Here is a 20,391-nt window from a genome sequence, read left to right on the forward strand (position 1 = left end):
AATTAGCCGGGCGTGGTGGCGGGTGCCTGTAGTCCCAGCTATTCGGGAGGCTGAGGCAGGAGAATGGCGTGAACCCGGGAGGCGGAGGTTGCAGTGAGCCGAGATTGCGCCACTGCACTCCAGCCTGGGCGACAGAGCGAGACTCCATCTCAAAAAAAAAAAAAAAAGAATCCATCAAGTAACTTACATTTAAACTTCAGGTTCTACCTCAATTCAATGAAAAATAATTTATAGAGCATCTAACATTTGTAAAAACAAGCTCTCTAGTTTTCCTCTTCTCAGTTAAACTTCTTGAAGGACACATCGTCTACACTGGCTCTATACTTCCTCAACTTCCATTCAATACTCAAGACTCCATAATTTGGTTTCTATTATTACATGACTGACACCATTCATTCTTGCTAAGGTGTACAATGACCTAATAGTTTATTCTCATTATTTGCAGTAGTTATGTTCTATGAAGTTGCCACATTAGTGCACACTGAACCATCGCTCCTACAGGAAATAAAGGGTTCGGTTCCTGTAAGCCTCTGGGCACAACATTTTCAAACCCTAATAAATGCTGACCTTGGTTTATGTGTGTCTCTCTTTAAAGACACCTGTTTAATATATAGTGATTATTCATAAACATTGAATTCACAGTGAACAGCACTATAACTCATGCCTGAATGAAACTTACCTAACAAATATTTTTTCAAAAGGCACATCATAGCCTCCTGTGCATAGAAACACTATACAGCACTTCAGTACTATACTTGAAGTCCCTTTCAAACAGCAAAATCACCAGCAAAATGCAGAGAAATGTGAAGAATGTGATACTGAATAGGCTCAAGGACACTGGTTCACAGTATGAAAGCAGAGGCAGAAAGGCAGAGCATCACCATGTTCAACCTCAGCTGGAAACGTGCACATTGAGTGACTCAAATTTTTCACCACTCTACACATGTCCACAATTGGTCATGGAATGTATACTCTGATATTCTCTTAAATGTTGGAGAATGGCAACACTTCAAAAGGTACCCAGGGGCAAGAAGAGTTCACATAAGAGGTGGAGGAGGAATATCACAGTATGCATTCCAGGAGGGCACAGGGCACCAGAAGCTAAAGGAGTGAGGAGCTTCAAGAGGGAAGAGATCAGCAACAGCAAATGTGGTCTAGAGTCCCCTCAGGATTAGCTCTGAAAAAGTCTGCCAGATTTGGAAATTACAGTTGATCCTCATTATTTGCAGAATCTGTATCTGCAAATTCACCCACTCACTAAAATGTATTTATTTATAGTCAGTACTCACTGAGCTTTCATGATCAAGTATTTATTCTGTCATTGATTTGTATCAGTATAGACTTGCGGATTTGTATTTTTTTACTTTAGGTTTTAATATAATTCTATATTATTTATTTTATTGCCCATGTAGTTCCAGCTATGGCCATTGGGAGCTTTTTCAGCTTCCTCCCACATCCCTTTGACACATTTTCGTCACCGTGGGTTTGGGGTGGACGGGTACTGGTTTGTTTTAGCACAACCTTACTTGGTGAGATTATTACTTTTTATTAAGTGATCTTGCTACTGAAGTCAGAAGGGTTTTTCTTCCACCTCCAGCCCCTGCACCTTTTGCAGAGAGGTTCACAACCTCTGTGGTCTGTAGAAGACACTGTAAGGAAGGCATGAGGGAGAATTTGCTGTTTTCAGTAGAAAACAAGTGGTGGTTACTAATTACAATGACTTTGTACTTTGGATCTGGGTTTGTTGCACCTTTATAGTAAGACACTAACTACTTAAGAAATAAGAATGTTTTTATCTGACTTCGAATTAACCAAAACAGCATGGCATTGAGATAAAAAGAGATACAGAGATCAATGAAATAGAATAGAGAATCCAGGACTAAAGCCACATACATACAACCAACTGATCTTTGACAATGCTGACAAAAATATATACTGGGGAAAGAATATCCTATTCAATAAATGGTCCTGGGAAAATTGGCTGACCATATGCAGAAGAATGAAATTGAACCCCTATCTGTCATGATATATAAAAAGTAACTCAAGATGGATTAAAGATTTAACTACAAGACCTGAAACTATAAAAGTCCTGGAAAAACACCCTAGGAAAACTCTCTGGATATTGGCCTTAGCAAGGAATTTATGACTAAGGACTCAAAAGCAAATGCAACAAAAACAAAAATAAACAAATGTGACTTAATTAAACTAAAAAGCTTTTGCACAGCAAAAAGAAATAGTCAATTGAGTGAACAAATGACCTTCAGAACAGGAGAAAAACTTTGTAAACTATGCATCTGACAAAGAGCTAATATCCAGAATCTATAAGGAACTCAGACAACTCAATAAGAAAAAAACAAATGACCCCATTAAAAAGTAGGCAAAGGACATGAACAGACATTTTTCAAAAGACATATAAGCGACCAACAAACATATAAAAAAATGCTCAACATCACTAACCATCAGAGAAATTCAAATTAAAATCACAATAAGATGCCATCTCACGCCAGTCAAAATGGCTATTACTAAAAAGTGATAAAACAACAGATGTTAGTGAGTATGCAAAGAAAAGGGAACGCTTACACACTGTTGAAGGGAATGTAAATTAGTACAACCTCTATGGAAAACAGTATGCAGATTTCTCAAAGAGCTAAAAAAAGACTTATCATTTGATGTGGCAATCCCACCACAGGGTATCTTCCCAAAGGAAAAGAAATCATTATATTAAAAAGACATCCACACTCATATGTTTACTGCAGCACTATTCACAGTAGCAAATTCATCAACCTACGTGTCCATCAGTAGATGACTAGATAAAGAAAATACCTATATGTGTGTGCGTATATATTAATATGTGTGTGTGTGTAGATATACACACCATGGAATACTACTAAATCATAAAAAAGAATGAAATAATAGTTTTTAAAGGAACATGGATGGAAATGGAGGCCATTATCCTAGGTGAAATAACTCAGACACAGAAAGTCAAATACCTCATGTTCTCACTCATAAGTAGGAGCTAAACAGTGTGTACCCGTGGACATACGGAGTAGAATAATAGACACTGGAGTCTCCAAAGGTGGGAAGATGGGAGTTGGGTGCTGAGGAATGAGAAAGTACCTATTGGATAAAACATACACTATTCAGATGATGGGCACACAAAAAGCCCAGGTTTTACTACTATGTAATATATCCATGTAATAAAAATGTACTTGTACACCCTAAATCTGTAAAAATAGAAAATGAAAAAACAAAATAAGGATGTTTTCATTCATCCATTTAACAAATAATTGAGGTACAAGCTCTTTGAAAAATGGATCAAACTCTTGAACTCCTATGACATACTAGATATGTTTGTAAATAAACTTAAAACATAAAGAAAGAAACAAGAAGGACACAGGGTAAAATATTAGGATCTATCAAAAGAGTTCGTTAAAAGAATGCTTAGAACTGAATAACAACAGACACAGAGCAAGAAAGTCTCTCTGGAGCAAGGTTTACAGAAACAATCACCAAGGCGCTTTGAGATACCTGTCTAGGTTAACTAGGTTAACTATTACCCATCCTCCTTACTGTATTTACATGCCTCACCCCAACCTCCCAGTGCTAATAAGATCCTTGAAGCTTCTAAGCATTATAGATGTGCAGGATCTTGGCCAATATGGAATTGGATTCTGGCTTCCGTGCTTAGGAAGCAGGCCAAGGTGAGGATATTAGTGCCTCCTTATTGAGTAATGTGCATGGCTCTGCACTGCAAGCTTTTCCTTCATTACTTCACCTAATCCCCACTCCAGGCTTGTTGGTTGATATGGAAAAATGAGCAGTTACATACTTTATCTAAGGACGCATATGACAACTGAGTGTCAGACCAGGTTCCAAAGTATATTTGTTGGATTCCAAAACCTTGCACCAGACCAGAGCTTGGCAAACTATGGCCCATGGACCAAACCCACACCTGGTCATCTATGTATTCTCTGTGGCTGCTTCTGAGCTACCAAAGGCAGAGTTGTGTAGCTGCAACAGAGAGCACACAGCCTGCAAATCCTAAAATATTATCTGACTCTTTATAGAAAAAGCTGGCTGATCTCTGCTCTAAATCACTGTGAGATGCTGCCTCTTGGTGACAAAAGCATAAAGAAGTAATAACAATGGGTGGAGTCCAACATTCTCTATGTGTCATCACATCTAATTGCCACATAGACAGCAGCTGCCCCCATTTGCATATGAGGAAACTGAGGCATAATCATGTTAAGTGCTTGCCCAAAGTCCCAACTCCAAAGTGGCAGACCTAGGACTTGAGATTACATAGAACTGTCTCTGAAGCTGACTATCAGGCCCCTAAGACCTAGAAATCAGGCCAGAGGTGCGTGTCTTGGGGGCCTGGAGCCTGGCACTTCTGCTCTATCTTAATGCATTCTCAACGGATCTACAACGCAGGGCAGAGAGACAAATCTCTGCCTTGTAGATTAATTGTTCCTAAAAGAATGCCACAATTCACAAATGCTGATTTTGATTAAAATAATCAAGATGATTTCCTACTCCCAAAATACTGACAAAATAGCTTTTTTATCTATGTAGACAAAAAACTAAGCAAGAATTATTTAAATCAAGATTATGTACAACACGCATCCTAATTACTACACAATTACCTAGCTAAAAAGTGGATATTAGTGAATGCTGTTTTCTGCTGGCAGTCAAATCCAAATTAATAGCATTCTAGGCTGATGTGGATCACAGATAAAATTAAATTAATGTGACTCTGAGCCAGCTCTGTTTATAAGAAAAGCCCAACTACAAAGAGAAGAGAAACATTTTAAGATGCAAAAATATGCCCCCAAACACAAGCCAAACATGGATGTTTAATTAAAGCACGAAGAATTTTTTTTCCTACCGACTGTTCCTTTTGGGTACTAACTAGATGTGGAAAATTGGATCTGGGATTCTGAGGACAACTGAATGGTGCTGGATTTTCCCAAAGTTCAACCTATGAAGCCATACCAGATATGAATTTGAGCTCCCACTTAAAAAAGTCTCCTCTCTGAGCCCAGATGAAAGAACTCCAGGAGGAAAAAGGTAAGAACGTGGGGTTTTTATTTTGAGACAGTTTGGCTGACTTCTAGCCCCGTGTCTGAGACCTTGGATTTGGACCGATATGAGCTATGACGAGCATCCACTGAGTAACCGCGTCTTACTTCTCTAAGACCAACCACATCCTGGAGTAGGCAGAAGACAAGATCATCTGGTTCCTCAATCCTCTGGCCCAGGAAGACCCATGTCCCACAGGTCCCTGACAGCACTTTGCATCTCATGAGGCTGTTGGCACAACTTCTCGGAACCAGGTAATGTGGGATCCCACTCTGCGATCCCTCCAAAAGTTCTAGTCTGTAACTTGGCACATTGGCACCTATTTTGGTTACTGTGGTTATGACCACTGACATGGTAGAGAAGGACCTAGGCTGGATTTGAAGACAACCATAGCTGCACCCTGGGCCTCAGTTTCCACACTTGTAAAATGGGGACATGCCTTTCTCACAGCATCATGGCCTGAGTGACAGGGCCTGGCAGACAGCAGGTTCTAGTCAACAGTAGTTCAGCATCAAACACATTCTTAGAACATCAAAGTTGGAAGTGCCTCTGTAGACCATCTGGCCAAACTCTTCCTTTTCTAGCCAAGGAAACTGGCTCAGAAATCTACCCAAAGTCACCCCCAAAACACTGGTGGACCAGAAACAGACCCCAGACTACCTGACTCCCATTTGCTTCTGTCCCATCTCACCTCCTTTGACTGACGCCCATGGATTCCAGTTGTCATCTCACTTCTAGGCTTAGGCCTGCAGGGCTTCCTGATCCCTTCTAACCACATCTCTGCTGCAGGCCCTACAAGCCCCACACCCCTATTCAAGAGTTTAACAAATATTGATTGAGCCCCCTTGGGCTCTCATTCAGAAATATACACCAGAAAAGAACGAAAAGAGAACACGAACTATTTAACCAAGGAAGAAAACAACTCCCATCCCAACTGTCTGCAAGGTGTGAAGGGACACTTCATGGTCCCCGTTTTCAGATGAAGATGGTGAGATCTAGAGACAGCAGCTCCCTGGCTGACTCTCTCTACTGCTGAGTCTGTCTATGTGGGCTGCCACTGGTCACTGCCACTGCAGCTGTTTCCATTACTCCCACCTCCTCCTCACTGCTGCCACCATTACTTGTGGCTAAGTTTTCTCCCACCTCAACCCAGCCCAGATCAAAGCCACCTCTTCCAGAAAGTCTTCCTTTCTACCCCAGTTGAAAGAGGCCCCCTTCTCCTCTGACTCAGAGCAGCTCTCCCCCGTCCCTGTTTGGTTTTTGAGCCCCTACATATGGTGACTCAGGGGCTGCTGCCCTCCAGGTCCTCTGATGACTGCACTGCATGACCTTTCACCTGGGGTCCAAATGCTCAGCACCCCCTCCCACCTACACCTGCTCCCTAGGGGCAGGAAGGTGTTCTTATTCTCATCACTTGGGGTGCAGAAGGGGTGGCCCAGAAGTGATTTGATCCTTTCAGGATGTTTTTGCAGGTTACAAGGAGGATGAGCTGCTGTTAGTCTGCTGATACTGGGGATGGTTGGTTTTCTGGAGATGCTAGGGTAGAGGAGCCTATGTCCTATTGAATTCTTGCAAATGTGCAGACCTCCTCCGCACTGATCATCAAACCCTTATGGAGCCTTTATCATTTGCTGAGCATTGAGAATACTAATATGAAGAAGATACTCCGTGCCTACAGAAGGCACTTCCAATTCTGCCCAGACTGCTCACCACTATCATGGGGTGCACAAAGGAAAGCCCTTCTTGGCCCCCAGCACCCCAAGACCTCATGGCTCCCAGCAGTGAGGGAGCTTCATCTCCCATCCATTCACATGCACTCCCAGGACAGGCCTGCCAGCCCCTCCGGAAGACCACCCTGAGTTCTCTGTGCTGTAAGAATATCTGGCAAGACTTTTTGGCCCAGAAATCGGGGACAGGTATTAAGGGGTATTGTTGCCGGGATCCTAGAGAAGAGACTCCCCTGCTTGAGGAGCCCCCAGCCCAGTCCTAACACCTCTCCAGCCTGCATCAAACCTGCTTTATTCTTCCTTGCCCTTCCAGAATTTGCAGACTGGGCCCTGGGGGTGACAAGGAGACTTCAGCCTCCCCAGCTGTGCTGCCTCTGCCCACTCCCTTAGATGGAGCCTCCCCACCAACCCAGAGAAGGCAAGTATAGCTAGCTCATCTGGAGCAGCTGACGGGTGGCACATTCCTCTCTGCAAGGCAGTGAGTTATTTCATTTAAACTTGAAAAGCACTGAGAGCCAGCCATATTCAAGTTTCAGGCCCCAGTTCAGTGCCTCCATCCCCAAAACATTTCTTGGAGTTCTTGTTACTGACACGTCCTTGCCAGAGGGAGCTAGCTTCATCTTCTGTGTAATCTTGGACAAGCCATAACCTCTGAAGCTCAGTTTCTGCATCCATAAAATGGGAACAAAAATCCCACACTAGGCCGGGCACGGTGGCTCAAGCCTGTAATCCCAGCACTTTGGGAGGCCAAGACGGGCGGATCACGAGGTCAGGAGATCGAGACCATCCCGGCTAACACGGTGAAACCCCGTCTCTACTAAAAATACAAAAACTAGCTGGGCGAGGTGGCGGGCGCCTGTAGTCCCAGCTACTTGGGAGGCTGAGGCAGGAGAATGGCGTAAACCTGGGAGGCGGAGCTTGCAGTGAGCTGAGATCTGGCCACTGCATTCCAGTCCGGGCGACAGAGCGAGACTCCGCCTCAAAAAAAAAAAAAAAAAAAAAATCCCACACTACACACGCCCTCCAGGACTTTTGGGGAGATGTGGTGGTCTTTGACCACCCTCCCCCCCCAGTTAAGTTTAAATCTCCCTAATCTTTTAGGGAGATTAAGTGCCGCTGCGTGTGTATAAAAGCACTCTGAAGAATGTGATGATGGTGGTGATGATGATGGCAATGATGATGACAACAGGGATGCTTTTGATACCACATGCAATCATGGCTCCATCCAGACAATGAGCTCCAAGGCATAGGAAGGGGACAGTCCCAGGACTAACCCCTTGGTCTAAGAAGGAACTGTGTGCTCCTTGAAGGAAGGTCCTAGGAAGGCAAAGAAGGACGTTCTTGAAGTCAGAGCCATGAGGACTGGGGTTATTTCATTTAAGTTGGAAAAGTTCATTTTGGACCCCAGCTGGTAAAGCAAGGCCAACAATATGGCTATGTCCCTCCCTGTGCCATAGGTTTGGGTGAGGACCCAATGTGTGCTGAAGAGGGGGAAACTGCTTTTACTAGGGACAGAGTGAGCCTCTCAGCTTGCTCTGGAAGCTTATTGAGAGCAGGGTTGAGGGGTACTTCATGGGGTCACGGTGTTACCAGGATCCCTTCTCCCTAAGGCCTGCCATGTTCCCTGTATGCCATCTGGGCCGATCTGGAGCCTGTCTCACCTGCTCTAAGTGGGGATTCATGCAAACTTCTATCTTTGGGGCATGTGCTCTGATGCACCTTCCAAATGTTCTCTGGCCTGGGGCACTGGCTTCTGGGCTGTTGGGGGGGTCCACCTCCTTCTCTGAATAGGACCCAGCAATCTGCATTTTTCAAGAGTTCTCCCTGCCCTGCACCCACCACCCTATTACACACACTCACACACACGCGCTCGCTAAAAATGGGTAAATACCATTTTGAACTATGAGTTGATGCCTAATCTGTGTTTACTCTGTGCCCTGGCCATTCTGAACTTCTTCTGTTCCTGTTATTCCATAGTGTCTCTGACCTCCAGATGTTTCCACATGGTAGTTCCCCTCGTGCCAGAAACATTCATCGCTTCTCCCACCAGCAAGCTTTCCTGTCAATACCTTTCAAGGTCCATTCAAGATCCTTTCCATGTGATCCAAGAAGGGCCTAAGAGTTGATCACCTTCTGTAATCTGTTGTCTGTTGGCTTGGGGGCCTCTAGAAAGTGAGTCCCATGAGAAGAAAAAGCACCATTCTGGGCCCAAACACCTGGTACACACTATGTCTGGCTTCTAGTGAGCTACCCATGCCGACCAACTATGAGTACATGGATCTTGGTATCCACCCAACAGCCAATACAGGGCCTGGGAGCCCTCGGGCACTCTGCGCTGCTCACAGAACGTTGAATGAACCCAATACTGGCTGCCAAATTGACTGAGTGGGCCTGCCTGAGAATACACACCCCTCTCTCCACCCTGGGAACTTCTAACCAAATATAAACCACGTGAAGGTTTCCCTCATTTCTCTGGAAAGCAGAACAGAAAGCCAAAAGTCTTCCTGTGGTTTCGTCCTAGACCTTGGTTGACTGAAGACCACTAGGCAATCGTGATAACCTGCAGGATGCTGGCACTAAATGCGAAAAGGTTTCCACAGTGAATTTTGACCAACGCTCTTTTTTTTCCATAAATCACACAGCCAATTCCACCTTCTGGGGTCACATATCTCTTCCAGAGGCAGGCTCTGCAGTGCCACCCAAGGAAAAGAGTACCGTTGGTGTTCCTCTCACTGGACACTTTTGTCTAAATCCAAAAGACCAGGGGTGAGGACTATTCTGGCCACCAGAAGACAGCTCCCCATGGCACAACCTCACAGCTTGGCTCTTTCTAGGTTCTGGAAAGACTGAAAACCTGGTAGTTCAACCTCCAGAGCATGAGATTTTAATTTGCTGAGTGCAACTTTCAAAAAAACAGAGTGAATTCCCTTTCTTCAGTGCTTGGACTAGTCAAAAGAGAAGACCTTTTCAGTTTTGACAACCTCACCTCTTTGGCTGGCAGTCCTATTGGCAGACTGCCAGGTTCATTCGTTCAGGGATCAGGCTGTTTCCCCAAGCATTAAAAAAAAAAAAAAAAAAAAAAAAAAAACTTTATTTTAATGTTCTATTAAAAAAAAATTGAACAACATGAACAAAAGGCCACTGGAATGGAGAAATATATATATGTGTGTGTATAGGCTCATACAGATGCCTGAATGCTAAATTACCATGGCAAATTATCTTTTTCCAATCAAACATCCAAGGCTGCACTGGCTTTTGTCAGTCTGTAGTGGGGAGAGTGTGTGGTTGCTTGGGATGTGAGGGTTTTGCTTTTGGTTGGTTGCTTACTTGCTTATTTTGGGGCTTTATTTGTTTGCCTACTAGGTTTTTACTTTTCATTTTTTCAATCATCTTGGTGGAAAAAAAAAAAAAAACTTGTTCTATCATCTCCCTCCTGCAGGATCAGGGCGGCTTCTACATTTGATGTTGGAAGATGTGACCAAAATGCAGCACTTGAAAATCCTGAGTGATTTAGACCAAGAACAACCATTCCCATTTTTGAAAAAATCTGTGATTGGCCCAGACTTTTTAACAAGACATTACCAATAGGGAACTAAAGTCAGTATGTCCAAACTTGTGAGTCACTGGACGAGGACTTTAAAATGAGAGACATTTCACAGGTTTCCATCAGCCTTGCCTCTCACAACCACCATCTCCCAACAACTTTAAGAACAAACTTAACTTTTCTAAACAAAAATAATTTCATCATTTTGTGTGGCATTAACACCCTGCTACTTCGATATGTTATCTATATTTTTCTTGTTGACATCCAACCAATTCAGAGCTAAAAATCCATCCTCCAGTTTTTCTGTGGGTTGTAAATCATAAAAAGGTTATATTTTATGAAAGCTGAAGCTGAGAAGTAAACAGCATATTTATATCCAAAGAGTTTCATCCATTAAGCAGCAATGACAGGGCCCTGTGGGCCAGAATCTAGTTTTCTTACTTAAAAAGCTTAGTTCTTTTGTAGACTCCTGCAGGGACCTATAACAGTTGGAATTGGGTTTTTTATGCCTTTGAGGCCTCCGAATGAACGTTACACTTTTCCATTATTTTCTTTTTTCTTTTGAGAAAACTAGGCTACCTGCTTATTGCCTAAAACCTACACCCCATGATTGTGCTGTCGTAAAATCTGTCTTCTGCCCTTTCCTCCCACATCTTACCAACATCCCAAAACTTTGTTTAGACTCAGTGTCAAGCAAGGTTATGCTGCATTTATTGAGATGGGGGAGGGCTCCCTCAATGATTTGGGCTGATAGATGGCATGCCCAAATGAAACTTCAGCCTAAGGGGTGCCCAATAACCTTGACCTCCTCTGCCTTACAAAAAATAAAAATAAAAAAGCTTAAATCTTAATATCTCCCTTGCTATAGCCTGAGAATGCCTTCCAGTCCCCTGACTATTTTGCAAGCTGATACACAGCTAAAATAAAAAGGCATGAGTCCGGATCTTGCATTTCACATTACTGCCTGCTATTAAAATGTTAGTATGCCGGCCCCTTGGGCTATTAAAGATGATGCACCTGCCCTGTCTGCCAATGGTGTAATTTGTGGTCATGAATATATATCTAGGTCTATGTAGATGTGGATATGAGTTTCACACCACTATTACATCAGGCAAGTAAGTCTAGGTTCAGAGTCAGCACAATGATCACTCTGAAACTAGCCAAATAATCACTAACAATTAAGAAAATGAAATATCTGAGTCTCAGTCCTCTTTTTACCCACTTCGAACATATATTTGTTCTTTTGATGTCCTGTGTGAATAGGGGTGCTTTATCTGACTGCTGATGGGCTAAACAATGCGTCCGAGTTGTAATATAGAACTCAATTTGCTGGGACTATCATCTGAAAGGCCTGGACAATTTATCGAACACTGCAGATGAAAGAAAGAGAGGGAAAGAATTTTAAAACTGACCACTTTTAAAATGAAGAAAATAGGGCAGTAAAGGGTATTGTAATATACTTTAATCTTCCTTAATGTAGAAAAATATGAAATGCCATTAAATCTTCCTTTGAAATGGATGTGGTTGCATGGCTTGAGCACCCAAATCTAGTTAATGAATCTATTGTTAAGGCAAATAAACAGGAAAGAAGCAGTGAAGGAGTGATCTGTGCATTATACGACTAATTCAGAAGATGAAAGGCAGAAAAATTAAAGTTAAATTCACATAAATATTAGAGCTAAGGAGAATAGTTGCAGGTGTAAAAAAGGAAGCCTGCATTTCCCTTGGGTTGGTGTGAGGCACAAGCAGTTATTTTCTGCTTGAGAGCAAGTCGGGAAAGATGAAAGTGTTTCAAGGGGCCCAATAATTAACATTTTAAAAGGTTTTCTTAATAAAAAAAATGATCCAACAATAATAGCAATTTAATCATTTTATTTGAAAAATTAAATTGAAATTGACTGCAAGCAACCGTTTGTGCGGAAGTGGCGTTTACAGAATTTGGACGAACTTATCCAATCAGATCTCCACTTTAATTGCTTTAAATGGAGCCAATCTACAAAAAGAAAGCTGGATGCAGTAGAGATTCAAAGGGCAGTAATTTGGGGGAGATTAGCAGTTCTTCACAAAGAACCCACAGCAACCCATCGAACCCACCTCTTTGTTGCGGCCAGACATTACTAATGGAACTCAACCCAATGTGACTGAGAGTCTGTGGGGAGCTGGGCTTTGTTAGGGAGTCTCACTGGAGTCCACAAGTACCACCCAGGTGGGGACATGGCCTCATGGTACAGTGTCTTCTCCATGAAATAAAGGATCTGGTTAACACCGTGCAGAGGATTCATCCCAGTGTTAACCCTAAATCATAAAGCATGCAACGGCTTACTACCTATTAGCTTTGAAAGCATTATAAAGTAGAATTTGTCTTGAGATCAGAACATATCTTTCCACAGGCATAGTTTAATGTGATCTTCACATTGCACCCCTGTCTTGAAAGAAACGGATACCCATTCACACTGTCTCAGGAGGGGAAGAGAGAGCTTTACTACAGTCCTCAGGAGGAAGCAGCATGAACACCTGAGGCCTTGGTCTCCACCTGGGTCTGCAGACAACTCTCACTTTTCTCTGCCTCAAACATCAAAAGGGCGGCCTTCGCCATCAACCTTCTTCAAACTACTGCTCTGCTTATACTCTGTCAGTCTGCACCGAGACACACATCACCCTAGGAGGCTCCTGTTTTACCCCGTTCGTTCATTCATTCCTCAACAAATATTCCTTGGGTGACATCACAGTCATATCTTGTTTTACTTAGAGGAGAGGAAGGGGGATGGAGAAAGGGCGGCCCTGGGCACAGAGGCCTACCCTGCAGTGGAATAGCCCATTCATCAAAGCCACGGCTGTGTGGATTACTAAACTTACCCTCCCAGAAAGTCCTTTGGCTACGGTTAGTCAGACTTTTCCCCACCTTAAGAGGCTTTCCAGAATGTTCCTTCAGTCACATTTATGCCTGTGCCTGGGAGCAGTGTGGGTATTCTTTTCTATCACAGGATATTTCTAATGATGTAAAGCCACCACACAGGGTCTGGCACTTAGTAGATGCTCAATAAATGGTAGCCATTACTATCCCAGAGGAAAAAAACGATAACCATTGAATACCTACAGTCTCCTGTGGAAGCACATGGGTCCATGCTGGGGGCCAGCAGTGGTGGTGTAAGAGCATATCATGGGCTCAGCCTCAAACAAGGGCCTCTTGATCCCAAGATGATCAACAATTTTGAACTGGGCATTGGTCAGCCCAACACAATCTTGTTGTCCAGAGAGCCATGGACAGGGGCAGGTTTCCCCCAAGCTTTTCTCTAGAATTCTGGGGCTGTTCTGGGCACTCATGGGGTCTTCAAATATTTAATTCAAATTAATTATTTACTCTACATAATTTTTTATCATAACAATATGCCTTCCAAAATTGAACACAATGGAGACACGCCCAATGCGTTAACTGGTGTTGCAACTTGTTTTTGAGCACAGTTTTTCTGATCTGTCACAGACCAGAAAAAGAAACAGGAAAAAAAATTTTAAAGAGCACATATCAGAATAATTTTCTCCTTTATTACTGTTTAATTAATGAATATCCTTAAATTTCAAGGTAAGCTACTTCTTAAAATTACCATTTGCAAGCATAATTGGTCACTGCTGTAAAAATAATACTCTCACCTGAATTGGATGCTAAGACTGCAAGTGTTATAGGTTATAGGCTGCAAGTGTAACTCATAAACCCAAATTCAAAACAGTCTTATGGTTCTCATTGATTGATTTTAAAATATCATTAATTTGAACTTCTAAATTAGATTTAGGCTGCCAAAATGCCCTTTTTATCTGTTACATATGTTAGAATTCCCAATTAAATTGTGTTTGCAAAAGACTCCTAACACAGTTTATGGGCCGGTAAGAGAGCCTGGTGCAATCCCCAATGAGGGCCAAAAAGTGAGAACCCTTCCAGATATCCTAGGAGAACTTGGGCCAGCTGACAGCACCTCAATATCGCTGAGCTCCCACTCAAATCCCAGCATTCTCTATGCCTCTGAAAAGGGGGCCACTTTGACTTGGGATTCCAGACTTTACAGTTAGAAGAACAAAAGAAGCATGGGAAAAAAGACTGGAAGGAAATATGCTGAAATGCTAACGGTGCTTTTCTCTGGGTGATGGGATTCTGAGGGACTGAATTTTCTCCTTTCTTATTCAGAAGTTTTCCACAATTATCATTATAAATTGGTATTTTGTCCAGACACCTTCCGTGCCTACTCACATTATTACTTTTTTATTCAGAAAAGAAAGTAGGGTTTTGTATATTCTCTTATTTAAAAGGAAGACCATATAATATCTTGGCTTCTGTTGTAACCAATCCCTCCCACTGCTGGTCCCACCCCGAGAAGAATGAGGAAGCATTAGGCAGCTCCGGAAATGCAAGGTCTCCCACCACCACCCACACCCCACACCCATGCATCCAAACAGAGGCAGTCAGGTTCCAGGCCTTCAACCTCGCGTTACTCAGTGTACCCAAACCGGATGAAAAGGAATGAGAGCAAAGTTTAAAAACAAAGTGAACTTGGCCAGTCAGCTCGTCTTTCCTCTTTCGGTCCCTCTGACTCTGTCCTCAGTCGTAGCAGGCTTTCCCCACTTAGGGCTGTGAGCTCAAGCACATAAAAATACAAGGGTCCCAGATAAACAATAACAAAAAAATTTTAAGTGTAAGTATGTCCCAAATATTGCATGGGACTGTTCAAAAGTATTTTTTGCTGTTTTTAGTCATTTTAGTATTGGTTGTTTATGTGAAATGAACTCTAAATGGGCATTCTGTATTTTATCTGGCAGCCCTATCCCCAGTCCAAACAAACTGACTCACCATTGGGGATTTTTTTGTCCAGTTTGGTTTGATTTGGTTGGTTCCTGTTGTTCTTGGCAGGCAAGCCAATTTAAAAAACAACAACCACAAACAAAACCGCCGACCAAGGTTTTGTTTGTTGTTGTTGTTTTTTAATTGGCTTGTCCTCCAACTCTCTAACACTGGGCAGGCTTCAGTCTCCTCAAATGAATGAGTAAATGTCACTCCACCCACCCTGCACTTGGCAAAGACACCATGAGATGACAAAGGGAAAGAATCTAGGAAGTGGGGCTACCAGCAGGTAAGCCACCCAACATAATCAAAATGGAGAAAGCAATGAATTGCTTGACTTTTCCCCTTCTTTGTGGGAAACACTGGGACATTACAGCTTCCACTTGAAACTCTATGGTATATGTACAAGGACAATGAATTAAATACTTGACATGCAGACAATTCCAATAAATTAAACAACTCCAAACAATTAAAAAGAAAGCTGCCAGCACCTGAGTAGAAAAATGATGAAACAGGCATTCCAGCGCAGCATGCTCCACCCGTGCACCTCATGGTAGTGTCCTCAACTTCGCCAAGCTGGGGAAGCCCACACTAAATGTGGAGTATGGTGGCTACTCATGGGGTGAATGTGAGGTCTAAACGAAAAATAATGCATCCCATAAAACACTCTGTGCTGGCACTGTTCCCTCAGTTAATGGTGGCTATACTTAAGTCAAAAATATACATATATACATCTCAAAGAAAATACATATGTGTGTATATATTAAATATGTTTTTCTTATATATTATATATAAATAATATATATTACGTGTGTACAGATACACATATATACATACATGTTTAATGTATATATTTCTCATATATAATATATAAATAATATATATTTCCTTTGAGATGATTATATATATTTATATATGACATATATAATACTTATATATACTTATAAGATAATTCTTACATATATGATAAATATATAAGCAAAACACAGGGAAAATTTTTTACTTTATTAGAAATAAAATAAAGTAAATTGAAATTAAGCTTTACTTATGAAACTGGCAAATGTTGTTAATAACTTTAATAATGACATTATTTAAAAGATCAAAAATGTTCATAAATATTAGATAAATAGAGAACAGTTACATAGACAATAAGTGAATGATTGAACATGCACTTATTCAATCATTTATCAGTTATCTAAAGAATGGTTAGATAAACTACAGAATTTTTTAAAATCAGAGAATGAGTGAATTATAGAATTCTTTATGTTGGACATTCTAGGGAATCACATTAAGTGATGTATTATGATGAAAAAGAACATTTGATGATATGAAATATGTTCTTAATATAGTGAATGAAAAATTTCAGAATATGATGTATAGTATTATATTTGGATTAATGGATATGGATACAAATAAAACAAAGACAAAGAAAGTGCATAAATATTAACAAGAGTTATATCTGGGTAGAGATGGTTATGGGGAACATTTATTTTCTTCTTTGTACTTGTCTACATTCCACATTTTCTATAATGACCATATAGTACTTTTGTAATTTAAAAAAAATTTGGTTAAAAAATTCAATACTAAAAAAAAATTCAATAATGAACTATTGGGAAGTGAACTTAGTTTTAGGAGATCACAGTGTTCAGTGTATGTGTATACAACAGTCTCCCCCTCCTCCTCCTCCTTTTTCTTCCTCTTCTTCCCCTTATTTCTCTTCTCTCCCCTTCTCTCTCCCTCTTCTGGCCTCCACTTCTCCCCCCTCCTCCTCCCTGTCTCCCTTCTCAGGAAAACCACAGTAATGAGCTCCAGCTTCCCGCTAGCACACTGCCTTCACTGAGGGTCCTCCCAGAGTCTTGCGTGAAGGGCAGTGCGGCTACAAACTCTCTATTTTGAAACATCCCACATTGAGCATCTCAGGAGAACTTTCCATTAGAATTGCTCCTTCTCCAGTCCCTAGCAGACAACTCCCTTCCATCCTAAGAGCTGGAGGCTGCCCTTAGGAAAGGTGGACCTATCCTAGTCTTAGAAATATCAACAGAGGCCGGGCGCGGTGGCTCAAGCCTGTAATCCCAGCACTTTGGGAGGCCGAGGCGGGTGGATCACGAGGTCAGGAGATCGTGACCCTCCTGGCTAACACGGTGAAACCCCGTCTCTACTAAAAATACAAAAAACTAGCCGGGCGCGGTGGCGGGCGCCTGTAGTCCCAGCTACTCGGAGGCTGAGGCGGGAGAATGGCGGGAACCCGGGAGGCGGAGCTTGCAGTGAGCCAAGATCGCGCCACTGCACTCCAGCCTGGGCGACACAGCGAGACTCCGCTCTCAAAAAAAAAAAAAAAGAAAGAAATATCAACAGAGTTTAAGCCAAACTCCTCCAGGTCATTTTCTCTGAACTTATACCAACATCCAGTGACTGTATTCATGCACTCATTCTGCAAAACAAGATGTAACAAGCACCAAAATTCAGACGTGCTTATGGAGCCCTCAGTCTGAGGAGTGGCTGGCGCTAGATTCTAGAACCCCAAGATGCAATGAGACTGTTGTAATGGGGATGCACACGTAGCACAATGAGTGCCAGGGAGTCGGAAAAAGTGCCCACGCGTCTGGGAAAGCTTCACATAGGGGAAGCCCAAGAACAACTGCAGTTTGTAAGCATGGAAGAACATTCCAGACCAAGGGAACAGAAAACCCAAAGCTACCAAATTCAAGACCATGGCATATCTAGGACCCTATGTTTAATGTGAGTGGTGGAAGGAGAGGTGATTGGGCCAGCTCCTGCAGAGCTCTGAATGCCACTCTAAAGAGCATCTGTTTGCTCCCAGCAATGCTATGCAGTGAGGGACATGATGAGCTTGTCCCAGGACCAGCCCTCCACATGAACACTCCACCTCAGTGTCCCCTCCCCTGCTCCCATGATGCACAGAAGGAAATGTATCCCAAAGCCTCAATTTCAATGGGCACTGCAGAGGGGTTTATCCGAAAACGAGGCTAGACGAGGCCAGGCGACTTCTGAGCGTCTAGAGCTCCACAGAAGCGCTGTCCCCATTCCTTGCCTTGCTAAGACTGAATCGGTTGTCATCCTCCTCTCGAACTCTGATATAATCGTCACCAAACCAGCAGGCACCATCACCAGCCCTGAGAAAGCCCAGAGTCAGCTCAGCATGCATGCAGGAAGGAAAACTGTCCTCCCCAAACACTAGTTCTTGAGATTCACACCACCTTTCCTAGGTCCTCCCTGAGCACCCAGCCTCAGCCCACCTCGATGTTTGGAAGTGGCTGAAGGTGATGTCCCTGTTCCCATCAGGCCAAACTGGCAGTCTAGAGACTCTGGTCGACAGGGAGTGGCCTCTCTCCAGAATCCTGACATCAAGAGGCAGCTGGGATGGCCTGTACAGACCGTGTCCTCAGCCCAGGACAAAGCATCCCTCTGGCCATGTACAGCAACCCAGAGAAAACAAAACAAAGCACCACCATCCACTCCTTGCCTGCATTGGCGCTGGTTTCTTTCAATCCAATTGCAATCTTAGAAGCCCGACATCGCCTGAAACAAAAGCCTCACCAATCTCCGGAAGATGACTTTGGTGAAAGTAGAGCTCATTTCAGAAAATCAAAGCAAAGAAAAATATTGAATACAATTCAGAGGCATAGTGCATTATTATGGGCTTTTATGGATTTTATGTGAAATTTCATGTAAAGTTAAGAGGCTGAAGCGATCTCTTACATTCAGCTGTATTATCAGCCCAGCACCAAACAGTGTTCCACATCTTATTATGCTCACAGTTGACACACTATTAGAGAAATGTGCAGCTGTCTTACTCTGCTATTCATTTCCTCATTACTATTTTATAAATATATGATTAACAGTTATTGCAGCTGCCTAATTCACATTTATTGCAAATGCAACCCCACAAATGAATGCTCAAAGCAAAGAGATGTGGTTTTAGAGTAATTTAAATTTTACAGTTCCATTTACCCTGCTTTTTAATTTACTGTATAATGACCCTATTAGAATAAAGCACATCTGGAAGTTCTTTGGGGAACATTTAATTTTCTGTGGCTTCAGTACTAACAGAACTTGTACCATAAAGCCCACAGATGCCTAGAAGACTGTACAAATTTCCACATTTTATGCCAAGATGCCAGCTAATTGTACAGATGAGACAATTACAGCAAAGAGCAAAGATATGCTTCTCGGTGCTAAAAAGTGAAGACGCTGACCGACAACCTCGCTCTTTGCAAAGTTTGCACATCAAAAACCTGAAATTAGCTCGCTTGCTTTTTGATTTCCTGTTCAGGAAAGAGGTCACCTCTGCTGTACATGCTCCTGGATTTTCTTTTGCTTTTTCCACAAGCTTTCTGCCTAACCCCATTTGCCCCTCACCCTGTGTAATGGAAGGCAAGGCAATCTGCAAAGCTCCGGAAGCCGATGAGAGGCAGGTGTATCATGCAGGCTTGGCCTAGTCCTCATCAGCCAGGAGGCTACAGATGCTGCCAGCTTCCAGCATGCCACATTAACGGAATCATCCTGAGCATTCGAAATTGATTTGAATATTAAATACAGATCACTGCAGCGGAACTCATGTATGAGAAATAATGTGAATCCATTGCCATTGATTAGCTAATTTATGTTCTACAACTAATCGAAGCACAAATCTCATTAGCCACAGGTCAGTAAGGCTTGGAGAGAAAAAGATAATCATTTTGGTAGCCTAGTTGGCTGTAAAGAGACAATTAGAAGCCATCCGGATTTCCAGGCTTCTCTGCCTGTTCCCCGGGTCTCAAGCCAGCTGTGAAGGGAAGGAGAAGCCGGCCTTACCCCTGGTTCTGCCGGCCACTGGAAAAGAGATCTTCATATATGATGATTCAAGATGTTTCTTTTGTTTAATGCAATAATAACATGAATTTATTGCTTCTAGATGGACCCAGAACCCATAAGCTATTTAGGGCCACCACATGCACTGGAAACACAATGTTAATTGTTCCTCTCTCCATATTTTAAGCATTGGGACCATGTAAGTCTTCATGGGGCAGGGTGGAATGGCCAAGGCTTTCCATATTCTAATGTTACACGCATTTAAAAATCTGTCTTTGTAAGGCACAGGGAAGCCATACGTGATCAAATTAGGGCTTGTGATTAAAATGCACCTGCTATTAGCCAGAGATCCTCTTTATTTCTTGAGCCCTGCTCAGATCAATTTTGGGCAGAGATTT

Source organism: Trachypithecus francoisi, unplaced genomic scaffold, assembly GCF_009764315.1.
Source record: "Trachypithecus francoisi isolate TF-2019V2 unplaced genomic scaffold, Tfra_2.0 Contig01579, whole genome shotgun sequence".
In the NCBI taxonomy this organism is placed as follows: domain Eukaryota; kingdom Metazoa; phylum Chordata; class Mammalia; order Primates; family Cercopithecidae; genus Trachypithecus; species Trachypithecus francoisi.